Source organism: Coturnix japonica, chromosome 2 (assembly GCF_054131305.1).
Source record: "Coturnix japonica strain WE chromosome 2, WE-NBRP24, whole genome shotgun sequence".
In the NCBI taxonomy this organism is placed as follows: Eukaryota; Metazoa; Chordata; class Aves; order Galliformes; family Phasianidae; genus Coturnix; species Coturnix japonica.
The window spans coordinates 106,376,897-106,396,217 of NC_140664.1; the positions used below are offsets into that span (position 1 = coordinate 106,376,897).

The 19,321-nt window shown below is 37.0% G+C and overlaps 1 long non-coding RNA gene across 1 annotated transcript; it reads right to left on the reverse strand.

Moving 5' to 3' along the window:
* Window positions 1-1,101: 1,101 nt before the first annotated feature.
* Window positions 1,102-18,907, reverse strand: LOC107309261 (uncharacterized). Its single transcript, XR_004306448.2, has 2 exons — window positions 18,798-18,907; window positions 1,102-3,212 (listed from the first exon to the last, which is right to left on the reverse strand). It is a non-coding gene; the product is annotated as an uncharacterized LOC107309261 (long non-coding RNA).
* Between the last annotated feature and the right edge of the window lie 414 nt (window positions 18,908-19,321).

Here is a 19,321-nt window from a genome sequence, read left to right on the forward strand (position 1 = left end):
TATTAGCATTGTACCCCCTTGTTTAGGTTTCATTGGCTCTGGTGTAATTCCTTTAATACTGGTAACTTAACATGAATTTCAGGCTAAATTTCTGGAAATTTTCTATGTGCATATGCCACTCAAGACAAATTGGGGTGATGGTACTCCCTTAGCGAGCAGCTTTCTGAGTAAATTTATTCATAGTAAGAGATAATGTCTGGACCAAGGTCAGGAAATCTAAATCTCTACAGGAATAGCTGTGTGCACACGGCTAAGAAAATAATTATGGTTGAATTAAAGAAAGAAAGAAAGAAAGAAAGAAAGAAAGAAAGAAAGAAAGAAAGAAAGAAAGAAAGAAAGAAAGAAAGAAAGAAAGAAAGAAAGAAAGAAAGAAAGAAAGAAAGAAAGAAAGAAAGAAAGAAAGAAAGGAGAAATGGACTCAGGTCAATAGTTATTTCAATTCTTTGACTTGAGAGAATTATTGCAAGCCCAAATAATGTTGGAAACTCATTAAAGGCCTAAAGAATTTCAGTCTCATTTGAATTTCTGTTTGAAAATAACAACAGCTATGCCCTGATGTTTGCCATTCTGTAAACACTATATCCAAGTGAAGGAGATCATGGAGGATATTCGTAAGGATTTGTTGGGCATGGAAAATTTAAGGAGTTCTGTTTGTCGATGCACATGTTTCTGCATCTATTAGCACAGCATTTACTACCAAAGAATTTCTGAATTCTTTGCAAAGGCAAATATTTCCCTGTCAGTTTGCATGGAGCTCTGGAGTTATGTTTACCAGGCTTCCTAAAGAGAGCTTAGGGCTTTTCAGGAGCCTCTGCACTTCCAAGAAAGAGCTTCCAATTACTGCCTCTACTGTTGCAAGTCAACCAATAACAGTCCAAACCAAAGTGTAGGAGAATTTTGTTTTGAAATTTTTCAGAACCATTAATAGTAAGAAAGCAATCAATACAAATCAAGATAAAAAGGAATTACCATCAGAACGCAGGCAACAATGACAAATAAATTAAAATTCCTGGAACCTCTCTGTTGTGGTTTGAAGAGTTAATCACAGGACATTCCTCCCTCCCCAAAGGAAAAGGGGAGAAATATGGAAAAAACATTCAATTGAGATAAGAGAACAAATTTATTAAAAGGAATATGAGCTAATACAGAATAATTAGGAATAATAATTGAAATGAACAAAAAAACAAAGGAGGAGAGAGAGTCTGAGATCTTACTGGCAGGCTCTCATGGCTGGCCTCCTAGTCAGGCAGAGAGCTCTCCCCCCAATTCACCCAGAACTGGAAATCACATGAGGAGTACTGGATACTTCTGGGAGCCTGTCTCTTCAGTGTATCTTCCTCTCAGAGAGTTGGAATTCACATGAGAATAGCTGGGACTGCTAGAAGCACAGGACCCATGGAGGTTCTTCTCCCCAGCACTGTGCTCCAGCACCAAACAGCTCGCTGCATCATGTCGTGATATGAAATACTGACAAAACCAGAACAGTATCCATCCCTTATCCCATGTCATTACATTATGCTTAGATTGTACAATACAAGTATATACACTTAAAAATACAACAAAAATGATTAACATTGCATACATATATACATACAACTACTGACAATTTTCTCCCAGCATCACATTTCCCTGCGGGAACTGAATGTTCCCATTTTCTTGCATTATAAGCTCTCCAATGGAGTTGTATTTTGTGCTACTTTACTTATTAGAGACAACTAGTAGCTCACTTTGTAGTACAAATCCACTAGATTAGATTAGAAGATGAAAAAGTTTTTAATATGTTGAATTTTTCCTTATCTTATAGAAAATAGAAACAAAACATGGGAAAAGTAATGATGGATACAATCATCTCCAAAAATTTTCAATTAGCTATTTGCTTTTTGCTCACTCACCTCCACTTTCCTGTTTTCTCCAGTGTGCTTGCATCTGCACCTGTAAAATTCCACTTGTAAAACTGGCAGAAAGCTATGCTGAGAAAAATTATAATTTCTCATGAGTTTTCCCTTACAGCCCTGTTTTCTGCCAATATTCAATAATGATAGGACGAACTAAGTAGCCTGAGAAGGAAATAGAAATGAGGCCCTTTTAAGAGAAACTAAATCACATCCTCACAACATTAAGTGCTTTCAAAGGCTGTAATCTGTAATGAAAATTATGGAAATTAAGCCACTGTCTTGGATTGAAGTGGTCTTGACTTCTTTTGGCAATGTTTTCTTGCTAATGTGCTATATTAGCAAATCAGGAACATATATGCAGCTGTCCTATATTTGTTTCACACAGTAAAATTTCCTGCAGGGACTGTCACTGAAGAGACTAAGGGTTTGTGAACACCCAGGTATTAACATTTGCAGAAAACGTTGCCTAGAGGGCAAGTTACCAGTTGTCAGTTATCATTTATCTTAGAAGCCAATGCCAAGACTCTGTGACTTGGGAAAAATGGAGATGTACAGAAAAGTGTGGTTCAAGAAGTGTCAGATATCCGTTAATTAAATGAAAGGTCTTCCTAATGTAACAAGAACACCTTGAAACTAATACGAGTTCATATTAACAACAAGACTTGTAGCAGGGCCAAATCTGTAGTTATTAGCTGTAGCTATTCAATGCCAGCAGAGATCAGGCAGGGGATTTTTGCATCAGCTGTTAATTGCACACGCAGTTATTAGTGAGAAACGAATCTCTGCAGTAGCTTAGCCAGGACAAAATGAAGGAATTAGGACCTCTGCATCAGCAGAAGTGTGACATTCTCTTACAATGTTACTAAATGTAAGCACAGAAAATAAATAAATAAATAAATAAATAAGAGAGAATGAAAAGCTGTATGTATTAAGTGGACTGTCTGCATTACAACAGCCCTGAAATTGAAAAATAATGAAATCTTGTCTACTCTAATTCCAAGGTATTATACAGTTCTTTTGTGATGTAAGGGTAATCTGGAGAGGCAGCTTGTTTAAAAGTACCATATTATCTTAGTACAGTAATGGTCAACAAGACCCCTGGCCTCACTGTGCTGAAAGCACGCGTGGTCTGAGGTCCTTCTGGTCCCATCTCACCCCTTAGTACTGCTCAGCAGAGCTCATCTTCTCAGGTCAGGGCTGGCTGGGCACATCTTCTCTACAGTCTCCAGAGATCAGTGAGGTACAAAGCTTGGCTGAATCACATCAACTCCAGCAGGATGTAGCTGTGAGTATGTGTAGCCAGGATATTCTTATAACCTAAACAAAAAATACATATGTAAAAACTGACTGTTTTGTTCTTATCTACTGGTAACCTAGGTTTAGAATTGAATAGTTATTTGTCAGCTTCTGAAAGCATAGATTTCATCCTTACAATATCTGAGATAGAATTATAGAATCATAGAACTGTTTGAGTTGGAAGGGAGCCTTAAAAGTCATCTAGCTCAGCTCCCTTGTAGTGAACAGGAACACTACTAAGATCAGGTTGCTCAGATCTGTTCAGTCTGACCTTGAATGTTTCCAGGGATGAGGGCATCCACCATAACTCTTGGCAACCTGATCCAGTGTCTCACCTAACCCTTAGTGTAATTTTTTTTTCTTCATATCCAATCTAAATTTTCTGTCTTTTTATTTGAAGCCACTTCCCCTTGCTCTATCCCAGCTTGTATTGATAGTGGGAGTTGCAGGGATCCAGGTGCAAGATCTTGAACATGGATTTGTTGAACCTCAAGAGGCTCTCCTGCACCCACTGCTCAAGCCTAAGTTTCTCTGGGTGGCAACTTGTCCCTTGGGCATGTCAACCATACCACACAGTCTGGTGCCATCAAGCATGGGCTGGCATCACTATGTTGGTTCTTAAGGAGCTCTTTTAGAGTAGGGTATCCCCAATTACAACCCTCAGATGTACCAAGCAGCAGTATATCATACATGTTTTTTGGCTCCTATAGTTCAAAGCCTTGGAAGTGGGGGTGCAATAACTTCAGCTGTTCCTGCACTTCAGAGAACACCCATTCATGTCACCTTTACATGTCACTTCAAATTGATGGTGACAATCTCATGGAATTAACTCTCTGGATTGCAAATGGAGTTTTAATTCCCTGCTGCTACTGAACATGTCTGATTCTTTGTAAAGCTGCAAAGAGAATGATCATAGTGCATGTTTTGCCTAGCTTTCAGAATCAGTTTTTAGCAGTAGAAGTAATAAACAGGAAAAACATACACCAAGAAACAATGCATATAAATAAAAATAGATGTAAATGCTATTTTAGCTTCCATGGTCTTGACAGTGCATATTGGACAGCTGTGCATAGATCCATACATAATGGGCAACTGAATCTAATCTAAGGTAGCAAATAAGTCCAGCTGCAGAACAAATCCTGCTGTCCTAATAACATATAGAGATACTAATAGAGTTTCCACTAGTGAAATTGCTTTTTCAAAAAGTGTGTGGTTCAGTATGGCTCTACAGCTTTTACTCCCTTAAGTGTCAGCAATTTGCTGAAAATACTATTATTAGTTATAATTTATTTATTACCATCCTCAAAAATTCCTAACAATAATTTTGAACTCTACTATTACACTTAGAAATGCTATTGAGCCTAGCAATTGACAAAACCGTTTGTAATAAGCTGGATGTATGCTGCCCAAGGTTTAAAAATAGTACCAATAATGATTGTCTTACAACTATAAAGGAAAATTTGCCTCCTTGCTAAGTCACAAAGCATATATAGTTATGCAGATAGTATGAATAGAAATTGTATTATGAAAGTGTTCACATTGTGGCATCAAATCTGCAAATGTCAGGAGCTGTTAGAATTAAGCTGTCCAAATGTAGCAATGTGTTAGCAAAGAAAGCTCCTGTTTCCTGTTCTAGTCTGATGCTTACACACCAGAAAGAAAATGATCATTTCTTTTCTTGCAGCTTTCTGCTCTGCTTGCTCTGCACCCTAGGCACTTTTCATGATCACATAGCTAAAGACGGAATAATAATTCAAAATCCAGGAAAACAATTTTGTTCATAATTGGTTTTTTGTTGTTGTTGTTGTTGTTGTTGTTGTTTTTTGGTTTTGTTTGTTTGTTTGTTGTTTGTTGTTGTTGTTTTTCCTCCAGCACTTCCAAACTTTTGAATTACTTGCCGAAATTGATTTGTTTACTTTTTGGTATAAAGAGCTTCCTGTGCTAAAACCAAAAGACTAGCTCATCATAGCAGGGACTATTTTCTATGAGGAGGTCTCTGAGGACTAGTAAAGAGTCCCTACTACTTCCACTGAGTCTTAGGCTGACTGAAAGCTGGCATGCTTTCCTCCAGAAACCCTACATCTGTGTGGGAATACTGTTAAGCCCCATCCTGCTCAGCTACCCAATCAGCCCAAAAGACTCCAGCAGACACTGGTGCAACATTGCATCTCCTAAGAAGTTCCTGACCCCTGAGAACCTGCCAGGAGGAGGCAATCTGCATGTCCAGACAGTGAGGCACACAACCAGGGCAGAGCTGGCTGCTGAATCTGGGGAATCAGACATTTCGTGTTCAAATTTTAGCTTTAAGGAAAGCCTTTTGAGAATTACACAGGCAGTCAAATCTCACATTTTTCTCTGACATCAAGTCTAACTATGATGTAAACCCTACAATGGAAATGATGGAGTTGATATTACAGAAGAGATAAGAAGTCATGAGTCTCTCATCTCCTTGTTTTGTATATGACGTGCAATTGGAAAAAAACAGGCTTCTATGTTTTCACATTGCAAAACCTGAATTTAGAGCTGCTTGTCACTCCTGGCACCCAAATCTTGCAGCATAAAAGGAGACTGCAGCAAAAGGAAAATTTAACCTTGTCAGCCACAAAGACTGAGCAGGCAGAAGGGAGATTGTCCTCTCTGGAAGAATACCAAAAGCCCCCTTTCTCAGTGCCTCACCAACTAAAAGCTCTTGTTATACAAAGGCAAAGATTTTAACATCTTTTGCAAATCAATCATAATTATAGTGTGTGAAGAAAACAGAGCCGCTATATGCTGAATCTGATCTCAGTGTGACTCGGGCTGGGAAAGAGCCCGCTGCAGCTGTTCCACTGCATTAGAGCCATCATCTTCACCTCATTAGGAGAAGCATTCACCTTCCTATGAGATCCCTGCTGTATAACCTTCTGCCCTGCCACTGAGACAGACATGGTGGAGCAGTGTCACTTAACCCATGCATTTCCAGCTCCACTCACATGCAGAGAACAGATACAGGAAAAAATTTTGGCACTGCTGGTGTTCAGGTGCAACAAAATTATAATGCTATACAATGTAAATATTCTTGATGGGATTGTGTGCCTCTCTCTCTGAAACATCAGCATCTGCTGGAGCACCATGTGATGCACAACCAAGGACTGAGCAATCACTATGACAGAGACAGTGTACTAAGAACTTATTTAACTATTTACTCACCTTAGAGTAATGTAATGTTGACTAATGTTTTGTTCAGATTTACATCCATTTTGCAGGTTAAGAAAAGAGCATTTGATCCTTTTTTCACCGATTTAAATTCCTTTTTAGTCAGTCATGTTTTATTTCCTTTACTGTACAAAGTTTTTTTTCTTACCAATTTTTCTTTAAGAAACATTCCCAAACAACCATATCAAAATATTAGGAGTATATTATCAACATAAAACACATGACTTTATTTCTGAACGTTCAAAAAGTTCTATTTAAAATCTTTAAGAATTATGGTTAGAAACAAGTCTGCAAGCTTATCAAAAGAGTTGGGTTCTCATATATTTTTAAAGATGGTAAAAAAATAATTGAACAAAAACAAACACTGTATTCATATATGTCTGGAGGTTGTACAAAAAGAGGCTGGATTACAATGAAAGTGAAGTTCTATTTTATGGAATTCAGTGTTTTTCTTTCTTTGTTCTATTTTTTTTTCCTTCTCTTTTTCTAAGCAATATTTATCCCCTGTTATAAATGTTACCAGGCTAGTACTTACAGACTGATGGAGCTGCCTTTACTTTCAATTTCTTTATTATTTTTAGAATTTTTGTGAAAAAGAGTAATATGACCAGGACCTAACTCGCACATTATTTATGCTCTGCTGGAGAACAACCCCCTCTCCCCTCCAAACTCATTCTGTTAAGGAAATGAGAGTCTTCAAATGGCTCTGAGATTCCCTGGTGTTCATCTCATACACTGTCTCTGAACATGAACATGTTCCAACAAAACAAATGTGTGTTTGGTATCTCTTTTCACAAAAGGGCTGAAGAAAAAAAGAGGTTTTGGAGGAAACTGGGTGACTGAATTATCCAGGCTCTTTTTTATCTCTGAACATGTGCCAATCACATTAGGTATGAGAGGAACCAGGGTAGAGCTATACCCTCCTTCTCCACAGGACATTGCTGGAGCTTTTATCCCTTGCCCATTACTGGCTGGAAGTGGGATTGGTACCTCACTAAATCTCTTCACTGCCAAGAAATCCCCACAGAAAGGAGTGTGCCATTGAAAATGGGACTGTTGCAAAATGCAAGAATGGATATGCTGCATAGTTGCTGGAAGGCAGTGGGTCCAAATGGAACCATAACACAGGACTGGGTTTGTCCAGGTGCGTAATTCCTAAAGATTCTTTAATAAACTACATAGAAGCATCAGGTATTAGTGTGTGTGTGCCTTGTAGACAATGGAAAACAATCTGTTTCTCAGTCCTTGATTTTGAAGTAAATGCTAAAGGAAAAAATGATACCATGAGAAAGAGAAGCAGTTTCAAGCAATCCTACCAGCGGGAAAAATCACATTATCACAGAATCACATTATATATAGTTTGATTTAAACTCTTGGTTTGCTTGTTTGTTTTTTTGTTTATTTGTTTGTTTGTTTGTTTTCCTCTGTTGTTATTTTAGTCTTTGGGAAGATTTAGTAGTGTCTTTTCCTTCTTCATCCTAGCAGTTATTACTTTTGTATACATACCCTAGGCTGTGTTACTAGAAAGGGATGGTCTTTTCACCTATCCCATGAGAAAGGAATGTGGTGACTGTTTGCTCAGATATGGAGAAATAACAGAATGCTTTTGATTGGAAGGGGTCTTGAAGACCATCCACTTCCAATCCTCCCTGCTATGGAAAGGGTTGCCACCCACGAGAGCAGGCTGACTAAGGAACAATCAAACCTGACTCTGAGCACCTCCAGGAATGGGACATTCACATTTTGTCTGGGCAACTTCTTTCCTTTCCTGTTTTTAAGCTCCCCTCAAGTACTGAAAGGCTGGTTGCAGTGATGTGTCCCTGGAGTCTTCTCCAAGCTAAACAATCCCAGCTCCTTCAACTTTTCTTAAAAGATGATGTTCTCCAGCCCTCTGATCATCTTCATGGTCCTCCTCTGGACCCGCTTCAACAGCTCTGCATCTTTATTGAGCGAGGTCCCCAGGCTTGGACATAGTACTCCAGATGGAACCTTACATGAGCAGAGAAGAGGGGGACAATCACCTGTCTTACTCTGCTGGTCACTCCTCTATACATGCAGCCCCAGACGCTACTGCCTTCCTTGGCTGCAAGTACACATTGCTAGCTCATGTCAAGCTTTTGCTCCACCAGGACTCTCAAGTCCCTCTCTAAAGGGCTGCTCTCAGGTTCTTCTCCCAGTCTGTTATGCCTATCTGGAACTGCCTTTACCCAAGTGTAATGCCTTGCACTTCACCATGTTGAACCTCACTCAGTTATGTGGGCCCAATTTTCAAGCTTGTCCAGGTCCCTCTGGATGTAATCTCCTCTTTCTATTGTGTCCACAGCAAACTTGCTAAAGGTACATTCAATCCCACTGACTAAGTCATTGATAAAGATGTTAAAGAGTATTGGTTCTCTGGGGACACATCACAATTCATATAGAAAATCCAGGATGAATTCACCACAACTTTCTTTGAGCTTTGGCTGCAGAGAGACCTGTTTCATTGCCAGTAATCTGTCTGAGAATAACAGCAGCATGGCTCAACACAAAAGTGGGACTGCTATATAAGATTGATTGAACTCTCCAAGTCCTTTCCTTTCATTTTAATGATGCTATGAAAATCAGACAGTATGCAAAAGCATTCCATAGTGAAGGAGTGTCTGGTAAGACGGAGTAGATCACAGAATGGAGGAGGGTGAGTCGAGTGTGAACTCAGATAATGAAGACTACGCCATCATGAATGTTCTGATCAAAAGCAGCAGCATACACATACTCTGCATTTGTTTCCTTTGTAGTCCAATTTTTGTACTCAGTATTAAGGTTTCTTCTAAGTTAACTCAATTGGATACCCTGCCCTGTGCCAAATGCTTTCAAACCCTTAAAGGTTATTTTATGTCCAAACTAATGCAAGTGAAGACAGTTTCATAGATAAAGATTGGAAGTTTTTTCCTAGTCTGAAATGAAAATCCTGAAAAGCATTGACCACAAATACAGTGGACATAGCTGCAACTAGTTCATCTTTGTTAGGCTGAATTTCTTAGTAAACAGTGCTAGTGAGCCACCAGCAACCTTCTCTCATGCAGATCTGCACAGGCGAATTTGATACTATTAATGTTTATAACCCCCTTCTTACACACATTTTTCCATAGTGATGGCTAATGAAGTAGACCAGTCTTGACAGCAAGAATGCATGTGAACATGTTGGAAAACAGTATATGCACTTTATGCTTCACAGGAGGATAGGGAACAAGGTGACATTTTTGGAAATTGAATTTCAAAGGATGTGAGAATAACACAGACCATCTGTGTAGTCACTTTTTGTTGAAAACATGAAATTTACAAACAGGAAAAAGTCATCTGGCCCAGCATGTCTGCTTTTTTTTTTGTTTACCTTAATCCCACTTTCATGTCTTTTTGCTCTATTACTTGACCCCTTTCATGCTCAAGAAGGAAATCTGAGGCTCTCTTGAACTCATTTACACCTCTAATGCTCAACCCTCCCTTCAGTTATTAATTCCACATGTTCAGAGACCTTACTATAAAACAGTTCTTCCTGAGTTTTCTCAGTTTAGTTTATGTTGCCATCAGCTTTTAATTTTTTGTATGTGCTAATAATTTTGCAGATTTGAAGTGCTTCCTGTTTTGCATTTCATACCAACAAACAAGAGTAAATCTTTGTATTATTGTACCAGAAGAAGTAATAACAGTGATAGTGTGGAATATTAAAAACTTATGTACTTGCATATACATATACATACATAAATTTACACACACACACACACATATATATAATTTATTTTCAAAGGGGGATGTGGAAGAATTAGAAATACAAATTTCAGACACTTTTACAAATTCCTTTCCTTTTATGAATTACGAAGTTGCAGAATAACCTTAAGTAAATGTAGATTTCTAGTAATTGGATGTCTACATCTGGACTGGATATAATCACCACATGTCCACTGTGTCACAATAGATATAAGGATATTTGACATAATAGGATAGAAACACATAGGTTTTCACTGTGAATCCCATTCATTATCTTATCAACTGGACCACTAAGCACATAATATAATGTGGTAAAAACAATTGAGGAAGTTTCAGTTGCAGTTTAAATAAATATTCCCAATGAAGTAAGGCATGTGACCTCTCCCTGCTAAGTAACATGGTAAATCTAGATCTGAAGATGTGGGGAGTTAAGTGGCTGAGAGGAAGAAAAAGAAGCTGTTATAACATGGAAAATTTAAGGTTGAATAATATACGGGTCCTTGGGAAATTTTGCATTGAGGGTCTCAGATGCTGAACTGTTTTTGGGTTGAAGGTTTTTGCTAGGAATCTCAGTTCCAGAGCAGGACATGACTTTCAGAAAAGGAAGAAAGGGAAAACAAAAAGACAGATTGACCTTCTCTATATGTTGATGTAGCTAGAGGTTCTGGGGACATGAAATTGCATATGGAGTAAGTTCTGTAGAAATATAATCATAAGTCACATGAGGAGTTTTGTTATTGCATTTTCTCCTGGACAGAGAGACCGTAGATGCAGAAGGAGAGTAGGAGGAAAATAAACATTTTGAAATCACAGCAAGTATTAGTCACTTGAAAGGATCATATCCAATATTTTGCTATAAATATTTATATATTTGTCATTATTTGTCTTTAACATTACCCTGTCAGTTCTACTAATAAGAATACTAATTTATATCTGTATATAACTCAATAAATAAAATATCTCTTCATTTCCACTGAGCTCACTAACTTTTGTTACATGAGTTGCTTTCACAAAGGACTTAGGAATGTATTTGTCGTGACTCTACACATATACAGATGCGTGGACTATCACAGGCATCTGCTGGAAAATGATTTTTTTGTAATGAGCAGTGGGAGGTTGGAGATAGACCAGGTGGTCAGATTACCTATGTGCTACCTCAGTCACACTGGCAAAAAACCTTGCTAGAGCAGAATGAGCTTTAGCTCTGGATAATTCTAATATTTCATTGCATTTTCCACAGTCACCTTCTGAGAATAACTTTGTTATCTCTTTATTCTCAGCACTGTAAACTAAGTCCTAGTGAAGAGCATCATTCACATGAGTGTGATCCCACACTTATTTATGCCCTGTACTGTCATTTCAGTCCAGAATAAACAGAAATTAAGCAGTACAGAGAAAATAATTTAAACTCAAAATTTATGTAATAGTCTATGAAATATGTCATTTATGTATTCTATCTATTTAACATGTAGGCCAAGAAATATATATGTATATATTAAAAAAGAAAAAGAATAATAATAATAAAAAAGACTCACTTAAACTCCAGAAGTTTGGCAATATACAAGCCTGTTTTATGTCTAAAAGCATGGAGACTCTTGGGGAGTGATGTAAAAGCATGTAAATCAAAAGGAAAGGCCATTATTGCATTGAAAACAGTGGTGTGAAATACTGTTCATACAACTGGGACAGTTCTTGGAAGGTATTATTTTTAAAAATCATGTTTTCATTTGAAAAATGAATGTTTTAGGCTATTAGCCCTGCACACAACATCTAGCATAAGTAATATATTATTAAACTGGATTTCTGTTTTGCTAGACTGTAAAATTTTTCAGAAAACAATTCAAACTGAGTATGCTTCCTTTCCTTACTCATGATTAGCTTTAGGCTCATATGCCAGAACCATCACGGAGGCCAACATTTAATGTGCCATTTTGAAACTTTTAGGGAGAGAGGAAACTATATGTAACTGTCATGAATTCATAGCTTCTACCTTTTAACTTTTAACTACCTGTTAAAAAAAAAAAAATTTGAATTAAAAAAGAGATTTTTATCGTGGCTTGTTTTTTTTGGTTATATTTGCCAGGATGTAGTAAGGCATATGTGCTGTGGAAGGAAAAGCTTCACAGCTTGAAAAATGGCAGCATCTGAGTGGGTTTTCATCCCCTCTCAAAAATAAACGTTGTTCACAATTAACCCCACTTCTCTGTTTATATATCAAATAAAATGTGAAGAGTACACACAGTTGTTCTCATTAAGAAAATCAACATTAAGAAAAGAATAAAATACTCTGTGATTGATGTATTACCAAGTCTTGAATTGGATGGGAAACATATGCAGAAACAGACTTGCAGTCTTTATGACAAAAGAAGTGGGAAGCTATGGAAAAAAATTGTTTAGATTTATCTTTAGTATTGGCATTCCTGCCTCTCTGACTTGATGTTCATTGGCAATACAGAACCATATAACAGATCATTCTTCTAAGCTGCCTCTCCTACTTGATGCTAATCAGCATATACACTACAGAACAGGGAAACCCAGCAGGGAAAAACATGCCTAAAATATTCCACTGCTTCTTTATGGCTCTAGAAAGAAACAAACTCTCACATATCCCGATGTTCAATGTGCTGTTACAAGTAAGGATTTGCAAACATGAAGAATTTTTCCAGGAAACGGCTTGCACAAAATTCCTTGTCAAACATAAATGGCTTAAGTCTATTAGGCAATGAATTTTTTTTTTGTTTGTTTGTTTGTTTTCAGCTCAGAAATAGACAGAAACATATAATTTGGCTACTCTGAACAGGTGACTTTAAGGTCATGAAATTTAACCTTTGTCTATTTAGGAAAAGATACTGATGTCATAAGGAACCTGGGGTAATGAGGTAATTTCTAGGTAATAAGCTGGAGCCTGGATCTGTAGTGTTATACATCTAAAGGTAGAAGCTCTTTACATCTTTATGTTATTGCTAAATGAGCTGATTTTCAAAAATAGGACCCTAATGTACTCAGTGGTAATGAAAGTCAGACCAATGATTTGCCATGTAGTTGCTCTAAAGATTGTATCGGGTTACGTATTTCTAAAAATGAGATTTACGGAAAAATCTTAGTGATTTTTCTAGTGGTGTTCCAGCACCCACACCACAACACTGAATCTATTCATTTCCAGGAGCTTTTCATTCCATTTTTCATTCTTATTTAGGATCTACCAAGGGTTTGTTTGTCTGATTTGCACTAAAGAAAGATTTACTCAGGCACAGAACATAGTTGATTTTATTTATTTTTCCATATAGAGTTGTAACATTTTAAAACAGAATTTCAGAAGAGATTTGGAGGTGTCAGATGTATGCTGCATGTACAGGGAAGCAAAGCTGAAAGATAGAATATCAATATCAGTCCTATAAAAATCTTGTTTGTTCTCTTATGAAATTTAGATAAAGATTCCTAGAGGTGAAGTAGAATGTCACATGCTACAGACAAATCCTGAAGTGGCTAGACTTGCATGACACGGGCAGTGCATTCTGAAAAATCATTATCAATTTAAGGGGTTGTTCTCAGAACAAGGTGAGATTTTTGTGCAGGAATATGTGAGGTTTAAATAGAAAATTTGTGGGAAAAAGCGCATGAAACTTAGATGGATGTAGAAGAAATGTAAAAGAAGGTACACAGCTATTTTTGAGTGTCCTCAGAGTAATGTTAAGGAAATTTTTCAATTCATCCACTTGTCAGGTCAAGTCAAGAAAAAAGTACATTTATGTCATAAATTGGGAATAGAATAATTTGTTTTGCCTGGGAGAAATTGTGCTGGACAATGATACTTAATTTTATTACATTATCACACTAAAAGACAATGTATCTTAATGCTGCTTCTCTGTATCACATTACATTTTCTTAGGGTGATAGACTTCTTATAATACTGAAAAATATTTAGAGGACTTAAAACTTTGCAGTGAAGTACAAATTTAAAATAGTTCAACCTCATAAAATGACAATTGGGAAAGACTTTCAATTCAGTCTCATACAACTTGTAGTTAAAATACAAGATGTCTCTACTGTAGCTCATATGACATGTACCCACAACATTTAATCCCAGCTCAAATTGAAAAGATGAAATGTACTAACGTACTCTTGGACATGTTGACATCAACAGGAATTTCTGTTAGTTAAAAAAAATAAAAAATAAATAAAATAAATAAATAAAAACAGAAAGAAAGAAAATCTATGATCTTTGATGTCTCAAGTGCTACCATCATCTCCACAAAATGATGTAATGACTCTGTGACAGCAAACATTGTTTAAAGTCAATATAGATTTTACTAGAGGTGGCTTATGCTCATTTTATGTTGATTCTTTGCAGACACAGACACCTGAGCTATTTTAAAATCTCAGATAAGAAGAATACAAAGAACATCGCATGTAGCATTTTGCTGGAAAGGCCTAAAGTGGGCAAGTGTTCCAACAGACAAACAGATAGTCAACCTATCATGACAGGGCTTTTAACATGTTCACCACTTTCTGATGGCAATGGTGCCTATATTTTAGTGGAGATGCACTGCAGCTGCCACTTTCTATGCTGGTACCTGGTTGGTCCAAACTACAGACATGTTAATTTCACTCTCTGTGATTTTTAATTTAATTAAAAACCAGTCATGTGCTGCCATCTTGTTATTGCAAGATCTTACAGTCCAGATAACGGCTCAGTGAAAGATTCTCCTGTTAAATGTACTTTATATACATGTGGATAGCTCTTCTTCAAGCTCCACAATCTAATTTACTCCACACTACAGTAATTCAATCTGATTCCAATGCTTGTCAGCATACCATTGACAGTATTTCCATGTTTATCAGAACTCTTGATAATCTACTCACATAATCCTTCACAAATTCACTGTAGCTACCTTTTCAGTATGTCTTGAATGACTGTGCCTATGAGAACGGTCAAAAAAAAAATTACACTCTACACTCTCCAAAAGAGTCCTCAGACAGGGGAATGGGCTGCCCTGGATGATGATTAATTCATCATCCCTGGTAGTGTTCAGGCAATGTTCGGATGTTATACTAAAGGGAAAAAATTTTAGTGTGTAAATATTGGTGGCAGGTGGATGGTCTTGGAAGTTTTTTCCAGCCTTGGAAATTCTATGATTCTATGAGGCTGATAGCTCATGGCTCTCTTGGTCATTATTTCTGTCTTTCTTAAAAATGAGTGCTAAGTTGCCCTTTTTCTGATTACCAGGGACTTCATCTGGCCATCATGACTTTTCAAATATCGTGTCAGCCAGTTACCTCAGGACTCCAGGATGTATTTTACTGGGACCCAGGATCTCAATAAAATTAATGAATGAATAAATAAATTGATTTAAAAAAAAAAAAAAAAGCAACTTAATTGCTGTAAACTAAGTGTGCTTTCCTGTATTTATAGTACATCAGAAAAGAAAGAAAAAAAAAAAGATCAGACATTAATTATTGTTTAGATAATACAGAATGAGAGCATTTAGTGACAATTTGCCAGAATAAAGACAAAATGGTAATTGTCTTGTAAAGGATTTTGTGCTTAGCCTTTGACACTACATGTCCATGTCTGAATGCTTTTGGCTAAGCAGTGAATCTCTCACTGCAATCTGGTGTGAAGGGTGCACAAAACACTTAAACTCTGAACTACATTGATGTTGTTATTCAAAGTGAATTATCTACAGCAGCATATTAGATATTATGTTATAAAATTATAATGTTATAATGAGTTCGCATGAGATCTGCAGTTGCATACAGTATGCAATCTATGATGTCTGCATATTGTCAGAGAAAAAGAAAAAAGAAAAGCAGTACAAAATTTCAGCAAGTTTACAAAGTGGATGAAACCGACAGCCACCAATGTATGAAATTCCCTTTCTAGGAGAAATGGAAATAGAAAATGTTTGAAAATGAGCAATGGATCCAGCAGATTCAGTGTCCTCTACTTATTTACTGTACATATATTTACTTATATGATACACCAGCATGCATTGGAACAGGTTAGGGGATGACATGCTGAAAGAGACCTGTTCAGAGTAGGACCTTGGTGTCCTGGTGGACAACCGATTGGCCGTGAGCCAGCAGAATGCTCTTGTGGGCAGGAAGATCAATAATATTCTGGGGTACATTAAATAGAGAGCGGCCAGCAGGTTGAGAGAGGCGACCCTCCCCTTCTACTCTGCCCTGGCGAGGCCACATCTGAAGTATCCAGCTCTGAGCTCCTCAGTACAAAAAGACAGGGATTATCAAGAGAGAGACCAGTGGAAGTCCAGAAAGATGATCAAGGGCCTAGAGCATCTGCTGTACAAGAAATCTGGGACTCTTCAGCCTGGAGAAGAGAAATCTGAGAGGAGACTTCATGGCTGTTCGTAAATATCTAAAGTGTAGGAGTCAGATGTGTGGGGCTGTGCTCTTCTCAGGGATGTGCAGCAACAAGATAAGGGGCAATGGTCACAAAGTGAGTCACGGGAAATTCCATGTATATATGAGGACATATTTCTGAACAGTGAGGCTTCAGAACACTGGAACTGGCTGCCCAGAGATGTTGTGGGATCACTTCTGGAGATGTTCAAGACTTGCCTGGATGCTTTCCTGTGTATCTTTCCCATTTTTCTAGGTGACCTCCTATAGAAGGGTGTTGAACTTAATGATTTCCAGAGGTCCTTTACAACCAGAAAAATTCTGTGATTCTGTGACAAGAAGTAGACTGCTATTTATTAATTGCCTTGTTTTAGTCAAGTATGAAACCTGTGGTAAGGTCATAGCCCCAGCAATCATAGCAAATTACGAAAATGGCAACTTTGGGTTTCAGGGAATTCTAATTTCTCAGGGAGAGAAACAGATATTTGAAAAATTTTTGACCTATTCTGTTTGATCCAAGATTTCAGCTTCATGCATATCCTATTTTAGAGCATGAGTTGTTGTTTTTTTTTTTTTTATAGATATCTGCATGTGGTCAGTCTGTGTTATGGATGTTTATTAATAACTGATCACTAATCTCTGGAGCTCAACAATTATCTCAGCCAAGAACATCCACTTTGCCCTTCAAAAGTCATTTTTTCTCTAAATAATAAACATCCAAAACAACAGCATAATTGAATGAAATGCCAAGGAATTATTAATGTAATGGAGATGTCTTGTTCTCATAAATTATTGAGTTCAAAATAGCTGTCAACCTGTTGAATATTCCTAGGACCGTGTTAACTTTTTCTTTAGCAATTTTATCTTTAATTTATTAAAGTAAAAGCATCAGGATAATAATGATGAGAACCTGGCTTGCATACTAAAAAAATCTTGACTGAAACCAATATGTATAAGTTTTAAATTAGTTCAAGCTATTCTGAGTTTTATTGTTGCTGTTTATATTTTAAGGATTTCAAACATAACACTCCAGGTGTTACTCTTCAGTCAGCATTACAATTGTTACAAGGAAGTATTTTTTGTAAAAAAAAGAACTACTGAAAACCAGACCTTTTCCTATACTCCTTTGGTGGTTCAAGACACAAAGGAGCTATGCTGGGGCCCATGCTAATATTACCCTTTTACTTCTACTTCTCACAGATTTCCTGGCCAGAATGATGTCTGTAAGCCATCACTGGGCCTTTGAGCCCAAAGCAAAGATATGCTCTCAAGTTCCAGCCTAAGCAAAAACAAATGTATCTCTCAGAATGTGTTTGGAACTGTTTAAATATAATCAAAAACACTACAGTATTAGGAGAGTGGCAAGACCTTTAAAATTTGATATATTTGATATTTATCAACCCTGTTGCACTTCAGTTTTCTGAACGCTGTATTTTATTGCATATGGCATTTTTATACTAATACTCTTTCATGTTCTTGCTTATTTGTCTTGTGATGAAAATTACTGTATGAATACATGAAATAATATATTGGTATTCAGTAGTTCATATAAAAGGAACCAACAATTTTCATGATTTTAAAGCAAGTTCTAAAGGAATCAACAAAAGTCCTCAATTTTAAGAGCAACTTCAAATGTTCTGAGTTTAACTAAGTGATCTCAGACTAATTATTTTTTGCTGATAAAAATAAGTCAGAGGTAAGTGGGCAATATTGACTGGACTTTTCAGTAGTTGCTTGTCCTTGTTGGACATCAGTCTGGTACTCCACTTTTCTACATATTAATGTAAAATTTTGGTTTTTTTTAACAAAAGCAGTATACAAGGCCAACTACCATCTCTGTTCTCAGGGCTGAAAAGATGAGAAAATAAGAGAATAAGTAACTCATCTTGTTGTTCCATTTATATGTGGAGTCAAGTAACAATGAGGTGGCTGAAGTTTAGCATGGATAAATCAAAAAATGTGATTGTGAGCTTGAGGCAAACAAGAGTAGATTAAGATGGACTTATCAGAGGCCCTTTTAACTGCGAAAATACATGTTATTCATTGCCAGAGCTCACAGCTTAGCTTTGACCATGAAGAATATCTTGCTATAACAGTATAATAGCAGAATAGTTTTCTCTGTGCACTCATGTCCAAGAGGTTGCAGGTGTTTCTTTCAGCTGTGGACTTAACCACTCACCATGATATAAGCTATCAGTAGATTTAAAAACAAAACAAAACAAAACAAAACAAAACAAAACAAAATACACAAAAAACAAAAACATTAAGCCCAAAGCAGGGTTTCAGAAGGAAGCAGTTTCTTACCATGTGCCTCTCAATCAGAGCACCTTGAAGAACAGAGAAGTCATTGATGCAGAATGTACCATAGTGCTCAGTGGCCACTTCTGACTGCTCTAAGTATAAAGGGAAAGATCGGCCTGTACAAAAAGTGGCTTTTATTACTGGTACTGCAGCATTTAATAGAGGTATTTCAACAGGAATCCTGTCATGTAGAAAAACAAAGATCTGTGAGTAATGCACTCTCAGCAGAAGAGTTTTGGACTCTAATTTTCTCTAACTACAAGACTTGATTACATCCTGAGAGTCTGAGGGTCCTTAAGGGGTGGAAAGAAACATATTTCCTGTTGTTGATAAAATGCCCTCTTTTTCAAATGTTTGTTATGTGCACTGGTTTGTTGAGCTTTTAATGTTTCTGGATGGTCTGAGTGTAAGAAGTAAAAAGAACTGCCAAAGCATGATTTACCAACATTTTTACAGATGACTTTTTGGGTTAGCTATGTAGAGAAATACAAATAAATAAAGTAATTGCAAATGCTACTTGCCACCTC